Genomic DNA, 18,369 nt, shown 5'->3' with positions numbered 1-18,369 from the left:
AGCCTGAACTAATACCAACACGCATCTCCCACTCACCCTGAATCTCTAGAGGGAATTAAAATCATTGGCACATTTTCCCATCCATTGCCATCACATTTAAAAAGCATTTTGGGCCTGTGTTTCAAACTCCTACCTGTTTCCTTTAAGCTTGCTGGGGGGGAACTGAATTTCGTATTGTATTTGATTGCATTCCTGAGAACTGTCTGCTCCTCTTTCCATCTACTTCCATGTCTTACATTGCATAGGGGAGGGGGGTGAATTTGCAGAGAAAAAGTGATTATATTATCTTTTGCTAAAATCATCTCAAGTATTTCTGTACTGCATTTTATTCCTCATTGCTTTTCCCTTGAAATCATAAAAGTATTTTGCTACTTGATCCATCCTATACTAACTCCTCATTGATTATAAAGAAGTGTGCTAGTGTCAGATTACCCATTGTTGATTAACATTATATTTATAAGGGCGATATCGATTATTAATTTATTATAAAAGCGTGGTATCTATATTTGGTCTTATTTCTCAAATAAACCTTTTAAACTTGCAAAATAGAACTACTTCTTGGCTCAGTGGGGTCAGGGGGATTCTAAGAGAGGGGTGTTATATAGGGGTAGTCATCCAGAACTCATGAACTGGACATAAAGATATATCAATAAGGGTTTCCATTCAATATCCCAGACTCGGCATTGACTTAGCTGTAGTGTGGAATTGAATCCTCTTACACTTCCGGGGATTTAAAGTCTGTGAAAGCAGATACATTCTGGAGAAAAGGGAGTCATCTGTGATCATGAGGCCCACCAATACGAAGCACATGACTGTTACGGGCCCAAGTCTTCAGAAGTACTTATGGTGAGACCAGAATCCTTTACAGCGTATTGTTATTGCTAGGGCACGGTTTAATTGTATCCATTTGAGAGCCGTGGAGGCAGCCTGGTCCAATGGAAATGGGAACCAATCATGTATCATTTGTGATGCGCATAGAGAAGACCTGGCACACTTTTTATTGTTTTGTCCATCTTTTTCGCCCATTAGAGAGCACACACTGAAACCGTTTTTTCTAGGGACAGGGCTGTTGCCTGATCTGTATTACCAATTATGAGCCGATTCAGTTTGTGTGGCCTGGCCTTTATTGTTATTTTTAAAGAATGCCCTATCTGTGAGGACATTCTTATTGAAATCTGCTTGAAGAGTTCCTTTTGTGCTTTTGTAATGTTTTAATGGTTTTTATGTGGTTGTGTTTTATTTTTTGATTTGTCATTATCTTGTCTATCTTGTCATTTTTATTAGTATGTTTTGTATTCCCGAAATACACGTTTACAAACTTTTTCTGCCATTCCCTAAAAGCCCAGAAGATGCTATTAAGATTTCAAAAACAAATAGACTTTCCCAGCCCAGTCTGTAGCATGAGGTTACCACCAGATGGGATTAGTCCCTATATGTGCTTCAAAACCTCTTTCAACAGCACAAAGCTTCCATAAATAGCTGAGATGAAACAACGGTGGAGCCAGGTCATCCACATGAAATAGCTCATCAAGTTTCATGCACCTTTTGAATATGTTACACAGGGTGTCAGCAATAATAATACCATCAGTAATGTTATGTCTTTGGGTCTTGTGCTCAACAACTACATCATGACGATTGGGCAGAAAATTAGGAAATGATACAGGGTACTGCCTCGGACCAAGAATGGTGCCAATGTTGTAGTTTATTATCCTTCATGAGGTGATATATTACAAACACAGACAATAGAAAGTGGATCTTCCCAAACAAAACAAATGTCAACGTGGTCCTTCTCGATAGCGATCAGACCCCTTTTTCCCTCAGCGACCCTTGCCATGTCCAATGCCCCTTTTTCTGGTTGGGGCTTCCAAGGCCACCCCAGCCTCCAGCATACTTGTCTCTATTCAGGCAGTTTAAGAAGGGTTGCCTCATCCTTTCCTGGGGCTTCAATATTAAGGGTGGCCTGAATCTGTCTTCACTCTCTGATCGAGGTGTGTTCTTTCCACGGCCCTGTACATCAAGACTCGCTCAGGTGCAAAATCTGCTCCACAGGTGAGTTAGTGAATGCAGCCATTAGGAAGAGCTCACGATCAATCTCTTGCATGTGTTTATACATGGACAAATTTCCCTATCACCACCTCTCTGATCTCACAATAATCTCCCTGGCCCTGTCTCATTTCTCCTCCCACATCGTCCTGCCTGGGGCCAATCTGGCCTATAAGAAACTGTTCTGCTCTGGATATCTAAGAGCTGTTTTTCTCTTATAACCTCAGTCCTTCTCTCAATGCCTGGTGTTCTTATCTCTTCTTCTGCCCCTTGAGTGTTAGCACATGCTCTATTTTAGTGCCTCTCTCCCCTGTCACTACCTCCAATCCTACTACTACTCATCTGAGTGTTCTCTCCTCCGCTTTATCTCCTCTTGATATACTTTCAAGCTCATCATACCACCTTCACTACCACTTCCACATTATGATGATCCTTGTTCCACCCCCCTCTGTATACCACTTCTGTATCACTTTCAACCTCTAATGCTATCACCTCCTCCATTTCATAGGGCTTAATGACCTCCTCCTGAACTATGATTTCTCCTACCTCTTCTTGATTTCCAGACCAAGACCCTGAAATTATCACTTCCTCCTGTAACTGTCTTCCTTATGATAGTACCACATCCTCGATTGCCCCTTTAACTCAAGATCTCCTCCTGTCTTCTTTTTCTTTCCACTATTACTGGCTAATGCACAATCCTTCTTAACTGCCACAACCTATGTTAACATCATCTTTTTCAGTCATTTAACATGAACAGCCTCCTCTTTGCTGTGATCACCCGCCCTGCTCTCCACTGCTTACATCTTGCCACTCTCCTCTGTCTCTGAAGCCTCTGGTCCTTTTACAAAGATCCTACCTCCAGTCTTTTCCAAACCTGCTCCTTCTGCTCCTACTACCCACAATGAGCAACTGGGCCAGGTGCTTACATCGTGTTCCCCCTTCTCCCTTGGAAGATATTTTATTGAGGGTCTGTTTTCTCTGTAGACACCTGCGGCTTCCTTTGGTTGAAGTGTCTGGACCCAGCCTATAGCTGGCATGTCTGCTTTCTTCGATGTTTGTTTTCCTCCCTTGCTGAGCTAGGTCTCTCGTGCTTCCAGCATCCAAACAAGAGGCTGTTAACCCACTAGTTAAGCTTTGTGCACACTTTATTTCTCTTTTCATAGTGTGCTAACAGTGAATATGACACATTGCACGCCCAGTGTGTGAATATTTTGCCAGGGATCAATGCTTTCCTACGTTTCTTTCCTGTAATGAATATTGAACATTCTTGAAGTCACAGATTTGTAACATTGTATATATGGAGGTACAGAGTTCATTTAGGTTCCCAAGAGCTCATTAAAATAACTTATTTGATGTATCATGTGAAGCTGGAATAGTATCTAAACACATGCTTCGTATCAGTGAGTGAAGGAAATGTTTTAACCTAATGGGAAATGTGCCTTTTCCTATGTTGAAGATTTGGCTTTCCTCAGAGGGAGCGTCAGGATCTCTAAGCTGGGATGGGATGTCCCATTATTGCCCTGTAAGGTCTCGCAATGGGTTTTGGTATGGTAAATGCTTTTAGTGCTGTCCTGCCCCAGTAGGATTGTGAAATGGGAAAATCCTAGGCCCCCAAGATTGACCTATGGTGGGATACTGTAATTGTCCACAACCTCATGACAGGAAGAGTTTGGGTCACCAGGGGATCTTCGCAATACTAGCCTTGGGACCAACATCCACTAGATTGGCGTGGCTCTTAGCAGGCAGGGGAGGAAGATTATTTTGAAGCTTTAAGTCTGCCCAACATCATAAACTAGCACTTATAAATACAATGCATTGATCAACACATACATAGTTGACTCTGAGGAATTTACCCATGCCGCCATTTCAAACCATTGCTACAGATCTCATTTGTCCGCTTGTTATCCTCTTTTATGGGGTAACATGTCAAAATACAAGACATGGATTCTGCACTGAATTGTAGTACAAAAGAGGCAGAGTGATCATTTGAAACTTCACCTAAAAGGAACTGGTTTAATGCCCTTTTCTACCAGCTCCACACAAGCAGTCCCATTGATACCACCACCACCAGTGGAAATCACTAGCCTCTGCAATGCCTCCTACTATTACCAGTGAGCACAGCCTCACACACCAATTCTGTTTTTATTTGATCAAGTGTATTATGTTTTTACCTTAATCTTAGTACTTCTAATATTTGTAGACTTTACGTTTTTTTTCTTTTTAACCTTAACCTTTTTGTAAAAAAAAAAAAAAAAAAGAAACATGTTAAATTGATTTCAACTTTTTTCCGGTTTTGTGATTGCTTTTGTTTTGTAGTGGCATGGAGTGAGTGTGCATACTTATAGTTAATGTACATATTCTACATGTCATGTAAATGTGGTATAGCAACTATATGTTCATTTTGACTGTAAGTTACTTGTTTGTGTACATTATTTATAGAAGTTGTTCATACATTGTGTTCATGTGTAATGCACACTCAACATGTCAGTGTAACTTTTGTATAGCAACTGTACATTCATTTTCAGTGTGCATAATGTACAGACTCAATATGTCTGTGTACATTTTGGATAGAAGAGGAACATTCATTCTGAGCCTGTTTTGTTTAGACACTTTGTATCCATTCTGAGCTTGTGAAATGTACATAATCTACATGTCTGTGTACTTTTTGGATAGGTGTACATTCAATCTGAACATGCATTATCTACATACTCTACATGTATGTGTACATTTTGTGCACCAGCTGTACTTTTAAATCGAAAGCGGTACATTCATTATGAGGGTGCATAATATACATACTCTACCTGTCCATGAACATGTTGTATAGAAGCTGTACATTAATTCTGAGTGTGTGTAATGTATATGGTCTACATGTCTGTGTACATTTGTATAGAAACATGTAACATACATGCTCTATATGTCTATTTGTCTTTTGGATAGAAGCTGCACATTCATTCTTAATGTGCCTAATGTATATACTCGGTGCATAATGTAAATACTCACATGTTTGTCTATATTTTGTATAGAAGTTGTACTTTTATTCTGTGCGTACATAATGTAAATATTCTACATGTCAATGTACATTTTGTACAGAAAACTATATTTATTCTTTATACATGTCTGTTTAATGTTAGATGGAAACAGTGGGCCTCATTACGAGTCTGGTGGTAACCCTGCAGTGATACCGGCGGGTTGCCGCCAGACCCGAAAGAAATTACTGGTGCCTGGTTTGCTGGTAACACCTTGGGATTACAACCCGGTAGCTGGGAAGTCAGGCGCTGGTAATTCTGTTACTCCCCATTCCCATAGAGTCCCATAGAAATCTATGGACATGGGGAACACGGAAGCACCAGCACCGTTAACTATGGTGCCGTTGCATCTGTTATGCACTGCTTACTGTGGCCGATGTGCCCTCCAGGGTCGGCCCTGCCGGGCACAGTGACTCCGGCAGTGTTAGGCAAGATTGTATGCAGTACCATTGGGGTGCACTACAACAACCCTGACTTCCTGGCAATAGAAACCCAGACTTTGCTATAAGTCTGTACTACACAGGTTGGTAGCGTGTTGAGCAGCCAGGCTTATCTCACTGGGGGTCAAACTGAGCAGTAGGGCAGTTACACAGATATTCACCATGAAAAATATTCAAATAAACTCTTACACACAAGGTTTCTTGATTAAACAATTATTAATTTATTTACCAGTCAGTTAGAGTAAGTCTTTTTCAGAAGGGGTAATATAACAGTAACACTCAAATACACGTATAAAAATACACGCTCTTAAGATTTCTAAATCATGTTAAGGATTTCAATCAGGCGACACACCCTGGTCTCAGCCTTGTATGCAGCGCACGACTGAGAGGTTTATTTTTTTATATATAGATTCAATATTTGAGAGATACACCACTCATATCACACCCCCTTTTCAAATACCCCGGTCGCGATGGACCATGAATCAGGCTGGTGGGTAAAGGTAATATTTATTTATTTATTTAAAAATTCAAAAGAAATCATACACGTTTTAATAAATGGGGCAGCCATCACCAATGTGATGATATTAACAATAGGAATGTAGGCAATGCACTTAATTCAACCCTTTAGTAACACAGGTAGAAAAGACCAGGGAATATAAACACTTTTGGATTTTCAGAAAGATAGCACTCAAGTTAAGATTTCCCCCTGCAATGTTCCCTCAACCCACAAATGATCACTTCTGAATGGATATAAGGAAGCAGCACGCAGTTAGGAATATGAATCTGGAAACGGAATTCAAATCTAACTTACCCTCCTCAATTAAAAGTGAAAAACGGATTTGAAACCCTTGCAATGTTAAAATGACACTCGGGAATGGCTGAATAAAACAATGAATGTGAATAAAAATTTTGAAACAAAACAATTTGTTACTGGAGCAACACTGGAAAGATACTAGCAATCACAAGCAATGGATTGAGCAAAAGCATACAGTTCCAAAATGAGTCGCAGGTTTTAAAACATGTTTGCAGCAAATGACACGCTGGAAAATCAGCAAACTTTGCAATTCCCGCCTGAAATTACCAAAACGGTTTTTAATAAAAACGGGTGCATCTGATTTGGAGTGCAGTTTTTTAGTTGGGGTATAGCTATAGATCTTAGGTACAATCTGGAAGTGAAATGAATTCTCTAGCTATTAAACTGAGTAAATCCACAGTTACGCGCCCATTGTAACCTTTCACGTGATGTACCCCGTTTCCTTGTTTGGGAAATTAATTTATTTAAACAAAGTAGCTAATGGCTCATGTTCTAGCAAAACAAAAATGAAGAGAAAATCAGCCCTAACACTAGGAATCAAAGGCAGGGTTTCACATATAATGCTGACAATTTTAACAAGATATCGGGGTCAGAATAAGATAGCTTAAAGATTGGAATAGGACAATGCAAGGCAAGGTGTATTATGAATTACTATGGGTTCCTATTGATACTCACAGTCCACTTTTTAGTTTTTGGATTTTGGACAGTCAAGGGTTCTGGTCACTACACGACAAGGCACCTGGCAAGACAGCTGGGCAGTTCTGGTCCCCGGACTGGCACTGGACTGGCACCTTTGGTCGCTGGATACTACAAATCAGCTGGATGGCAGGTTTGCAGTAGGCATGCATTTAACGAGCAGCAAGCAAGGTTAATTCAGGATGCTTCCCAAAACACCATAGCATTTCCTTTGGTTATTGGGATTATTTTAGAATTGAGGCCTATCTGAAGCAGGGTCAGCAATGCTTGGCCTTGGGGTTGGGATCTGACGTCTAGATGGATAAATGCAAGATGAAGACAGGAACAGACAGGAACAGGACGCTGGTGTAGGAAATCAGGAATCAGTCTGTACTATGTGTTGTCACGGGATCCTATTTATAATGCCTAGTGACATCCTCACAATATATGACTGGGGCAGGTTTTACTACACCTGCCTCTATCAACCATATTGGGCAGGGGTAATAGTCTTTGCCTCGCTCTCAGGTGGTTGGATTTCTAAGGGAATGATGTCAGGTTTATGAGGTGAGTTTTACAATGTCCAGAAACTCCCACATTTACTTTACTGAAAATCTGATTTTGACGAAAACATACATTTCTTCAATTACAATCTCTTGGCAAATTATACACACAGGTTACATATTATGTGCATCACATTTCAGTCCAAACCTCAGGTCTGTGCGACCTTGTTTCACCCTTCTGATACATTTTGTTAATTTTAAACATGACAGATTTGGCCTAAAATTCCACAATTTTATACACAGATGCAAATTGCCCCCAGGGATGTATGTACAAAATGTTATGTTTGCACCATTAATACTTTCCTTGGAATCTGTCATATTATGTAACCTCTGTTCCCCATGCGGCAATGAGTTCTACCAAGTTGTAAAAGATAGCCTATAAAATTAGATTTGAAACTGCAAACTTTTTACATTTTGACAAATTTTTGCTGCAGTGATAAAAGTCTTTAAAGTTTCTTTATAAGATAGTCTTTGTAAGCAAAAGGCAGTTCCTTTGTTGGGTCATTTTTTTTTCTTTAACTTCAACTGCAACCAACTGTCATTTCATCCCTGTGTGGAGTGGGGGTTTTCCCTTGACTGGAGTTATATTGCCCTCTTCACACCTTTGGCTTCCTTCCTTGGGAGCTGCATTGTTTGGGTCCCAGCAGAGACATAAATCTGTTCAACCCTATAATTATCAGGGGTTTGTCAGTATCTGCTGAGAGTGTTTATGACAGTCCCCTTCCCCTTGGGGGAAGTTTCAACCTGCCAACTGGAATAACTTATTTCTTTTTAGCTTGCAAGTTCAGCACAGTTGGTTCACAATCTTCATTTCCTGATTTTTGGGTCCTGAATTAAACAAACCTAAGGAATAACATATAGCTCATGGGTGTACTTTCCCCAGCAACAAAACCTCTTCATATTGCTAAATAAGGCGGGCTTTCATTCCACCGTTTACTTTTTAAATGGGCATTTTTTGTCTTTAGCTTGCACAAGCCCATTTTACATGTGTGGTGAAAACTGGTGTTTCCTCTAATTTCAGTTTTGCATCTGTCTTTCCAATATGGTTTACACAACAGTCTGGACAAGGCAAAGGTCTCCATAAAATTGACATGTGTATATACAGCTCTGATTCCTTTTCCTTTTTAAACAGTGATTTTGACACCTTTTAGCCAAAGTTAAGCGCTTTTCCGTGTTTGATGCAGTACAGCTTTTGTTGGTTTTCAGGTTTTGGCTGGTACAGCCTGTCATTCTGGAGTAAGGCATGGTTATGCTGAAGCACTGTGAAATATCCTGGGCATGACAGGTCCTTTTCAATCACAGTGGTTTCAGATGAATGGATGGAATTGGCATCAAACAGCATTTTTAAAGAGTGAAAAAGTTTTCATTTTGAAGGGAATATTGGGTTTTCAGCAAAGCAATGCTGCCTCTTGACTTAATTCCCTTTATATGTTTCAGGACACAGTGGCACGCTCCTGCAGTGTGTCCCCTGTTTCATCCTTCCTGAAGTGTGTGTGGCATGATGATGCAGCCATCGTTTTGGTTGTTGCAAAACTGCATTTTTGAGGTACTGGCATGCACAGGAGCCGGCACGGCCATTTTCCTCTTTCTTGCGCAAATGCAGTTGAGTGATGTGGTAAAGCACAGCAAAGTGGGTCAATAAATCCCACACGTCCCCCCAGACAAGGCTCCTGAGATTTTGAGCCGAGGGAGAATCGGCCAAGTGGGATTCCTTCATTGGACAAGGCAGGGTCTGTCAGGTATGAGTCCTTCTTCCATCAGCGAATGATGCAACACCCTCCCTAGCTGCCTCTGGTTGGAACACGGAACAATACCCCCAGCCTTCTCTTGGGTTTTCCTTTCTGGTGTGGAGTAACACCTCGGTTTTCCTTGGGTTTCTTATTTCAGGCTCCCCATGTAGGTCTTCCTTGGTAAGGACAGTGCAACCAGTACAAATCTAGAAAGAGAGCACAAACAGGTTACTATATTTTCCAACTAACTGCCCTCCAATCGGTATAACAGCAGTGGGATACGCATGCATTCAGTGACAATTTAAATATTCCTATGTTTCAGATGCATCCCCCACTTGATTTTCCATGGGCTCTTCTATTTGTTGCAAAGTGTGCCTAGGGTGACAATTCTTTAGCTGATTGATATGGACCCATTTTTCTTCTGTCAATTCGCCTTTGGGGGGGGTGGATTCTGTAGGCGACTGGTGAGATTTTGTCTACAATTTCAAAAGGTCCCCGCCAGCTAGGCAAACATTTTCGCTCTTTGGTCTGGTTCCTTTGGAAATTGTACAAGTAGACCCGGGCTCCTACTTGGTATTCCTTTTTGATAATTTTTAGATCATAATGAGTCTTGATGCTGTCTGCACATCTTTCTAGATTCCGCTGAGAAAACGCAAAAGCATGTTGTAGGTGTTTCCTTAGATTCTCAACATACTCATGAGTTGTGAAGGCATCTCTTGTGTTCTATAGAGCAGAAGCTGAGGTAGCACCATCCTTCGTCCAGTCATCAGCTCAAATGGAGACATCTTAGTCGCAGAAGAAGGGATAGATCTGATGGTCATCAGGGCAAGCGGTAATCGGATGGCCCAACTTGGCCAAGAGTCTGCCACAAACCTTTTTAGTATGCTCACAATGGTTTTATTGTACCTCTCAACTCCACCACTAGAGGATAGCGGTATGCAATGTGAAGTTTCCTTTTTACCCCAAGTATCTCCCACATCTTTGTCATCACTTTGCTGGTGAAGTGATTAGCTCGGTCTGACTCAATCCTTTGGGGCAGTCCAAAACGCGAGAAGATGTGATTGATCATCAGGGCAGCTGCTGCTTCTGCCTTGCAATTTGGGGCTGGGAGATATTCAACCCATTTGGTAAACAAGCATGTTACGGTTAACATGTACTTGTTCCCCCTAGAGGAGCGAATCACAGCCCCAATGAAATCTACTTGTAAATCTGACCAAGGCAGTGTCATCCCCCTCTTTTTGAGATGAGCTCGGTGTGTGAGTGATGTTGGCTGAAATTATGCACACACAAGACACCCCTTCAAGTATTGGTCGAGGTCCTGCCCCATGTGTGGCCAGTAGGCAACCTCTTGCAAGATTTTTAATGTAGTGTGAAACCCCCTATGACCGGCTGTGGCTGCATCATAGGCGTGATTTAGCAACAGGCTTCGGAATGAGGTAGGGACCAACAAACAGTCTTGGATTGGGAAATTCTTTGGACATTTCATCAACACCCTGATGTCCTCTTTCCCAATGCATTCGGTATCCGTCAGGGGGAAGTTCTCAGGATCCTCAATGTGTTGATAGAATTTACCAATGATTGGATCCCCTTTTTGTGCTGTGAATAAATCAGCATCTGGGGTCTTCTTAATCCACTGGGCAGTTGAGAGTTCATTGTGAGCATTTGTTTGGGACCTAGTGTAGAGGAGATCCCAGATATGGCCTGCACTCCAGCCACCTATTTTGAGATACCAGGAGCATACTCACCAAGATATGTGACATATAAGGAGCAAATAAACCAACAGAGAGCCACAATGGGGCTCTGTCCATTACCCTTCAGAAGAGCAATACCTATTAGAGCGCAAATAACCATACAACCATAGGCTGCACGGTACCCATTGAGACAACCGTACCAGCAGCTGACGCGAAATGAAGATTACTTACAAACTGTCCCTGAAGAGAGCCAAAGGGCCCTAACTGAAGGCGAATGGTGATGACACAATGGCCCGGACAGACATTCAGATGAACAAAATAACAATCAAAAGGTGACACATAACGAAGAAATGTTAGGAATAATGATGTAATGGACATAGAAGAAGAGACGATATTGAAATATAAAGAAACATAACCATAAAGCAGGATGGAAATATACAACCGGCTAAATGCCTGTAAATAGGCTTGGAACGCAAGAAGCTAAGGAAACGTTACTGCTTGCAATGCTTAGTAGAAGGATAGAGCGGCAAGCGCCAACTATATATCTACCTCAAGAAACACATTATACAAGTGCAACTCCATTTTATAAAAGCAGAATTAAGACCAGGATGGTAGAGGGCAAACAGGCCAGGATTCATATACCAGCACAAAGCCAGACGAAAGAGCGGAATCAAACCTCAGTAAGAAGTAGCTCATGCCTGGGAATTCGAGGTCAACTCCAGGAAGGGGGGAGAGCAGCAACTCCGAAGAAATGAAACTGAAGAGCAGAGCAGCCAGCCAGTAAAGGTCGAGATAAGGAGGCCAGCCAGGTGGAAAGGCTAAAGTAAGAATCAAATGCACAAATAGAGGGAGAATGAAGCAGATTCACAGTGAACTGACACGTGACCCGTCAAGCAAAAAGGAGGTACCCACGTCTGATGTCATCCAAACCCAGAGGATGCCATAACTTCTCCTGATAGGAAGCTACAGTTTCAAGGCCATCTGCCAACTAATTGACACATAGCCCTAAAGTGCTGATTGATGGAAGGGAGGCAGGGTGAATCTTGGAGCACTCCGCATCTGAGTGTCCATTCTGAATGCTGCTAATTAAAGTGGAGATTTATGCCTAAGGGTGTAACCCACCCAATCACAATGGACCAAATGATCTAGGGTCCTATAGCTAGTAGAATCAATGAGACGTTGTACTTTTAGTGATGTCTATCACGTGTGATGTAGAGGGATGGGCATAGACGCCCACCCGATGAGAGTTATCCAATCCTCACACTCTGTTACCATATACAGATATAGCACCTATACTTAAGTTACCTTTTCTGACCAATAGAATTGCATGACAAACTCTGAGTGTAACACATCAACGATGACGCAAATCTGCTATAACTATTGCTGTCTGATTGAAGAATTTGAAAGTTGAAGCAAGACGGGCGATCGCCTCACTGTTGATTTCCATTGTTTCCCCGTTTTTTGTACTTGTCATTAAGCGAACTTCCCTTTGCCGAAGCATTGACTTGTCCTTATTGACTGGTGTTGGAGTAAGAGAATCCTGCACCCCATCCTCCTCAAGGTGCAGCTATCTCGTCTTAAAGTACTCGAGGGTGAGCTCTGATTCCATGGGCCCGTCAGATGTCGCTCCGCCCTCCTGTACACTTGGTAGCAGTGAGGATGGTTTTGACCATCAACTATTGAATATTGATTATTGATAAGACACCTATTGACCGTCAACATGAAGTAACTCTTCGGCAATATCACGAGTCCTTTGCCATTTTGGCTGAGTAGACTGTGAAGCTTCCCGTGAACAATGATAGCTAAAACTTGTCCAAAAAAAAACTGCAGTGGGTTGAAGGTACCCGTTTTACAAACACAAACCCTTCCATTCCTACGGGCAGTGGATCAGACGAAAGACTAAAAAAAGGCGGTAATGGAGGCGGTGATCCCGAGGGTCCAGAGAGGAACGATGCGAGCGGTGAGTGAAACAAAAATTGATGCTCTGCCAAATGTCTTTAGGCAATAAAACAAGTAAGGGAAAAGGTAACAGAGGGAGGTGGAGAAAAACAAAATAGTCAGAAGTAGAGAAGACTGTATATATATAAGGGGATAATGACTTGAGAATAAATGAATAAATAGTGAATACCGGGGTGGACACCTGAGATAAAAGAGAGAGGATACTGGGGTGGACACCTGAGATAAAGAGAGAGGATACCGGGGTAGACACTCGAGAAGAGAGAGGATACGCCTTGTTCCTACGCTTTAATATAGCGGCCAGAAGAAACGTGAACTCATAGTCCCACATAATAGGGAAAGACTAGGCTACTACGACGATTAAAGACGTTGTGAAAGGAGTTTGTTTCAACTCTATGCCAGGGTATTGATTAGAAGGCATAGAGATCTGTGTCCAGCTGGTGTCTGTCTAGTCTGTTTAATGTTTGTCAGACATGTTATATTGATGTGTCACACGTAAGGAAATTTATCTCCTTGTTGGTTGAAATTGATCAAGGGATTTTACACGATTCTATAGTTGAGAGAGAATCGCACATGAATTGATGTTCTTGAATAAATTGGTGGTATAACATTTTGGCGGGAAAAGATTTGATTGGAGCTTGCGGTATTGGTGCTCGCTCATATTATAAGGAGTGGTGAAGTTACATGGAAGTATTGTTAGAAACAGGTTTACGCATGGAAGAAATTACTCCACTAGCACACTTATGTAAACAACTGCCTAAACATGCACCCAAGCTTAAGAAATACAGTACCGAGTGGGTTAAGGGTACCGCTGACAAGATGTTTACGCCGTGGCCACAGAATGGGTCCTTATCTAAAGCCATCTTACAACACATGACGACTTACTTGCATGCCACATATACAGGCAAAAAACTAGAGAAACGACTCGCTGTTCTAGAACTTTGGAAAATGTTCCAACAGTCGAAGGATGAAGAGCCACCTGCTGACTGGAAATTAAACGTATGCACAGAGGGGGGTGAGACACCTACCGTGCCACCTGCCCTGCCTGAAAAAGAAACCGAGGGAAGTAAGTCAGATGGACTCTACCCATTAAGAGAGCTTAAAGCAGCCACAGGGTATAGCAACCCCGCATATGAGTCACCTACGTACAGTAGTGATGAAAATAAAGGGAAGGATCAGGATAAAAATCTTACCTCTGCAGTCCCGAAGGACAAGGAGAGACGCGATGATGAGAGGAAGGATCAGGCACAGACAAGTGCATCTCTTGATAAAGAAAGGGAGGGAAAGAAATGGAAAGGAAGTGAAGACAGAACTGATGAGATAGCATTCGCAAAAGACGAATGGATGGGAGGACAGATATTTTTGAAACCCGATGGAAAACGAAGTGATGATGTGAGACCTAGAGAGAAGTCTGATGAGGCACAGAGAAAGGAGAAGGAGAAGGAAAGGGAGTTAAGAGATGAGAGAATAAGAAGGAAAGACAGGCTAAGGCGAGAACAGCTATATCACGAGGAGCAAGAAAAACATCTCTATCGCAAACAGAAAGCAGCCTATGACCAGTACAGACAGAATCAGAAAAGGTTGCAAGAAGAGCAAAGAGTACGTGAAAAAAGGGTAAAGAGACGAGAAGATGAAGAAGTGCAAAGGGCAAATGAAAATAGAGATGAAAGGAGAAGGGAAGAAGATAAGGTCAGAGAAGAAGCGAGGAAGCGCAAAGAATTTGATGACTATATTAAAAATAAGCATAGGCAGAGGGCACGCGATCTTGAATATCTGGAACGGGAAATTAAAAAAACCCAATCCTGTTGTAGAATGGGAAGACATTGAAGAATTTTTCCCTGCGTATGATTCAGTACCAGGCACTAGTGGGGCGAATATTGAACCAGAAGCATCGGAGAAATGATCGATTAAATACACGATGAAATGGGGCTAGTAACAATATGCCAAGGGGAAGACGAGCACTTGGAAAGCACTCAACTGTATGACACTGAGGACGTCACCCAAAGCAGTGGGAGCAGGAAGCTGTCCTTGGATAGGCTGGAAATCAGTAAGAACCACGATGACGCAAGGAGATGCGTGAATTGGGAACAATCAATGTCTGACTCTGGAGAGGAGACTGAGTGCGAGAGAAATGAAGAATGAAGACGGCCCGAAAAGCGGTTCCCAAAGGACAAAGGGGTACGATGGTCAGATGCTAGCGAGTCTGCACTGAGGGCATCAGAGTCTGCCACGCAGTCTGACCGGTATGAAGGAACACCCCATGTTCAGAGGGGGGTGTCAACACCCGCCTATGTAGACAGGTTGAGGACATTTTCAGGTAGACGGCGATGTAGGAATGTTACCCCAGCGATAGACAGAAGAGCTATGGGGAAAGAAAAAGAAGGCTGCGCATTCCAATTTCTGCTGTTATAAAAGTAGGGAGAAGGACCACAATATATTCCATGGCCACACATGGATCGGGAAAACCAGAAAAACAAGCTTCCAATGCTGACATCGGGAGCCGGGAATGGATACACGAGTTAGAAAAAATGACAGGGGGAGTCACGTTAGCTATAGGGGACATTAAAGGTCTCCTGATCGCCATACTTGGTGAGAGAGCAGACGATGTGTGGAAACGGGCAGGGTACCGTGGTGTAACCATTATTAGCACTTCACAAGATGGAGCGCCATTTAATAATTGCAGAGCAGCAGTGTAGAAAGCGCTATGAGTGCTTTACCCAGACACTTCCGATATGGGAGCTATAATGACTCAAAAAATGAAGGAGTCGGAAGATCTGTTGATTTATATCCAGAATTTCAAAGACGCGTGGGTGCTCGAAACGCATGAATCTTGGATGAAATCTATACCTGTATTTTATCACATATTGTGCTAGGGGTTACCAGAGCATGTACAAAAACAGCTTAAGAAATTGGTAGGAGTTGAGGCTAAACCTTGGGCCGAAATACAGTTTACTATTGCACATTACTGTACATTGCTGCAAGAAAAGAATAGAAAAAAGGAGGCAACTCAAAAGGGTGAGGAAGCAAAACTGGTGCAAAAGAAATTATCAAAGTATGCTCTTGAAGGAGCCATGCTGACTAGCCCAGCTGAACATAACGTACATCAGGTGGCTAACCCACAGCAGAACAACCAGGGTAATATAGGATTGTACCCGAGGGGAAGGGGATTTAGAGGAAGAGGATGGCAGTGTAATCAGGGACGTTTCCAAAGTAATTAAGGAGACTTTCAAAACGTGCAAATGGGCAGTCCCGATATGTCAAATGGACAAATAATTCAACCACCGCCAGTTTGTTGGCTGTGTGGATTGACAGACCATTTGGCGCGCTTCTGCAGAAGCCAAGGTGCATGGCAAAATGGTCAAGGAATGGGAGCAGGCACGGTAAATCCGCCTGCAATCTCACAACAGGGAGGTGCACAGAATCACACAATGCAGCAGCAAGCACCAGGCATGCAGCAAGGTGCGCAACAAGGGGTTCAACCCCCGAACATGGGCAACATGTCGCAAGGGCAATTCCAACAGTCACCACCGCAAACTTCTCAGGGCACAAACTCCCGAAGGGAAGGCAACCCTGGAAAGGGAGAGAATCCACAAGTGTACAGTGGACCGAACTTGTATATAAACTAGGACAGCTCACTGGGAACCATGATGTGCTCTATCCTATTGTCATGATGCCTACCCCTGGAGCACCAGGCCAGGCCCACCACCCCCGGGAGCAGGCATCATGCCCCCAGGTAAAAGCCCAGCAGCCCCTTATAGGGGCTCTTTGGACTCTGTCCTGGTGCCGTTGGCATCAGGCTAATGTTGGACATCAGTACGGGCGCCGTAGGCGCCAGGCTCATAAAGGAAGGTGTTTTGTGCACTTACCTGATGCAGACCATGCTGCAAGATTCAGGCCTCCCTGAGACCTGAAAGGGACTATTTTTTCATTGGGACTATTTTGCCACTCGGGCCTGGCCAGGGAAGGATACTTACCTGGAAGTACTTTGGTGGCTATTTAAGCCACGCCCAGACAGTAGCTCACGCTTCGCATTGTTCTGCATCCAAGCAGCTGAACGCTCACCGTGTCTGCTCCTGCATCTGGTCTCCAGCCACGCCCGCCTCGGTCCTGGAACACCGGTAAGGAAAGAAGAGAAGAGAAAGGTGAAAACCAAGAATTTTATCAAACTTCTTACCTGCATCCGGAACCTTCACGCCAGCATTCCTGAGAAAAGACTTTCATTTAAAAGCACTGCGTTGCTCGCTGCAGCGCTGCGCTTCACTCACCTGTCCTCGGGAGTTCTTCTGGCTCCACCGCGACTGTCTGCACCGGTCGCCACATCTCTGCGCCTAGGGGAGAGAAGAAGAGACAAAAGGTGAGCAGAAGGAACATATCAGGAAAGCCTAATTTTCCGCCATAACACTTACCGGTCTTCTGTTGGTGGACCATTCCTCATTTCGGGTCGGCGCTGCTTCGTTGGCAGGTACCGCACCCCGGCCCCTATGGGGAAAGGACAAAAGACATTACTGGAGCAATATAAAGACATTAAGAGGGATCGCCCCCATCGCTAACTCACCTGAGTTTACCATCGGCATTTCAATCCCTCAATGCACCACCTTCATTCTGCACCTGAAATAAAGGACAGATCACAGGTTAGGAAGGCAACAGAAAAGGAGGCTCTACACTTGAACTTTTGCAATCTTCATACTTACGGCGTTCCGCTCGGAAAAGTCAAGTGGATTTTGCCAGCGCCATTCTGAAAACCAGTGAAGTAACTGGACAAACACGCGCCCCTGCACCAGAAGCAGGATGGAGAGTTCATCCTTTCAAACCATAAGGTGAGCTTCAACCGGGGATTTCGGAGGAAGTTAGAGAAGAACGAAGGGGGGAGGGGGGAGCAAGCACACTATTCTGCAGACTGTTAATCCCCTTTCTCATTTGCAGAAGGATATTCCTACGGGCCAGACAAGCAAGATTTGAGGGTCCTGTTCAGTCGGTGTTCCGAGTTCTGCGCATCACGCTCGAAGAGCCCACAGCAACCCAGACTAGACCAGCGCCTCTGTGGGAGTCAGGTGAGCATTACAGAACGCGAAGCCTTCCTACAAATTCCCACCCAGGCGCTATGGAAACTTCTGAGACTGATCAGTTGGCCCAACTACTGGGGGAATTACGGGCCGAAGTACACGCCACTCGTCAAGAGACTAATGCTCTCAGGAGGGAAGTGATTGTATCAAAGGAAAGAACTGATGACCTGGCTAGACAGTTTTTGCAAGGTCAAGCTGGACACACTCCTCTACCCGGTTCCGGGGGGAACCTCACTCCTGTGGTTCCCAGTAACCCTGTGCAGATTAATCTACCTGGAAACATGCCGCTGGCCCCACCCGAACGCTTTGCTGGGGACCCCAAACGATTCGCTGTATTCATGAATCAGTGTCGTTTGCACTTCCTATGCAGA

At 43.4% G+C, this 18,369-nt stretch overlaps 1 long non-coding RNA gene across 3 annotated transcripts in view; it reads right to left on the bottom strand.

The window, feature by feature from the left end:
* Nucleotides 1-6,021: 6,021 nt before the first annotated feature.
* Nucleotides 6,022-18,369, bottom strand: part of LOC138472980 (uncharacterized) — a 231,042-nt gene continuing 218,694 nt past the window's right edge. For all 3 annotated transcript variants that reach the window (XR_011268708.1, XR_011268707.1, XR_011268709.1), the window contains one exon: nucleotides 6,022-9,494. This is a non-coding gene — a long non-coding RNA (uncharacterized lncRNA). The remainder of the gene's footprint in view (nucleotides 9,495-18,369) is intronic.

This window comes from Ambystoma mexicanum, chromosome 8, assembly GCF_040938575.1.
Source record: "Ambystoma mexicanum isolate Mex_15411 chromosome 8, UKY_AmexF1_1, whole genome shotgun sequence".
NCBI lineage: Eukaryota > Metazoa > Chordata > Amphibia > Caudata > Ambystomatidae > Ambystoma > Ambystoma mexicanum.
This window is presented reverse-complemented; position numbering and strand designations above follow the sequence as displayed.